This window comes from Oratosquilla oratoria, unplaced genomic scaffold, assembly GCF_046742065.1.
Source record: "Oratosquilla oratoria isolate Oo_2021 unplaced genomic scaffold, ASM4674206v1 SCAFFOLD167, whole genome shotgun sequence".
Classification (NCBI taxonomy): domain Eukaryota; kingdom Metazoa; phylum Arthropoda; class Malacostraca; order Stomatopoda; family Squillidae; genus Oratosquilla; species Oratosquilla oratoria.
In genome coordinates, this window is record NW_027467521.1 from 230,001 (window position 1) to 230,267 (window position 267).

A 267-nucleotide genomic window follows, 5' to 3' on the forward strand; every position below is an offset into this window, starting at 1 on the left:
ATACGGCTTGTTTTAGCTTCTCCAACCCGGCAATAATCAAGGTAGATATTATATATTGACTAAAGTTGTAGTAATTCATGGGAACTATTATCATTATTATTATTTTGGCTATAGGGTCAAAATTAGAGATGTGTCATGTTCACATGGCCAAAATAGATGTGCTATGTTCACATGGCCAAAATAGGAAATGAATCACCCTACCATCCTATCTTTTTTTTTTTTTTTTTTACTTCAGTTATTGTATGAATAGGTCAGTACTCAGACACC